A 1,045-nucleotide genomic window follows, 5' to 3' on the forward strand; every position below is an offset into this window, starting at 1 on the left:
CTGGTGTTTTATTTTGGACGCCTACTGGAACCATCCTGTCCTGTTTTTGTAAATGTTTTGATAATGTCTGCTATATTCTGGGCATTCAGTAGTTGTTTTTCTTGTTTATTGATCATAGATTTGTTTTTTTCGTCTTTTTTTTTTTTTTAAATATTTGACTATGTCTGAGTAGGCGGACTTGGTGTTCTTTGTTGTTTGCTTGTCTGTGCGCTTAATACTTTTCACCTCCTTCTCCAACTGGCAGGGTCAGTCACTCAGATATGATACAGCAGGGCAGGTCTAGCTGAAGAGGAGTTACTGGGACGGGTTGTTTGTGGCACTTACTACAGCCACGAGGGTGGGTCAGTAATCAGTGCAGGGCAGGTTCCAGTAGGCCATGCCGTGCTGCTTGGTGGTGTGATGTCAAGCGCACAGTGCAGGTACGCAGGATGCAGCGGGGAGATTGTTATGTGTGGAGCTAAGATAGATATGGGAGAGAGGAGAGAGGAACAGGAGCCAAAAACATACAAACAAAAAAGAATGCTAGAGGAGCTTGCCTTTGGAATAGAGAGATGAGAGACTATGAAATGGAAAAAAACAGAAAGGGGAAGAGGAAGAAAAGAAACGGATGAAGAAATAAAAATCAGAAAGGTTAAAGAACCGCAAAATTCCCAGGGATCCCACCGGTGTAGCTATGAGGTCTGGGGAAATCACTCTCAGGTGTTGTAGTACAGCCTGGCTAGAAGGTGTAGGGGTATACAACACCTGGTATTCAGGGATCAGAAAGAGAAGGAAGATATAGAGAGATGAGAAACTGAGCAATGAAGAAAGACAGGAACGGAAAACGAGGGAAAAGAAAAGAAAACAAATTAAAAAAAAAAAAAGAACAAGAAAGGCCCCCCAAAAAAACAGAAAAAAAGAAAAACCAACGAACAAAGAAATGCCCTCAGGGATCCCTCTGCATGTCTGTGGAAGCTGACGGGGAGTTCCTTGCCATGCAGCTCTGCCTGGCCAGAAAGTGCTCCCAACTCAAGAAGAGGAAAAGAAAACAAACAAACAATTCAAA

This window comes from Trichechus manatus, unplaced genomic scaffold (assembly GCF_000243295.1).
Source record: "Trichechus manatus latirostris isolate Lorelei unplaced genomic scaffold, TriManLat1.0 scaffold00059, whole genome shotgun sequence".
NCBI classification, from domain to species: Eukaryota; Metazoa; Chordata; class Mammalia; order Sirenia; family Trichechidae; genus Trichechus; species Trichechus manatus.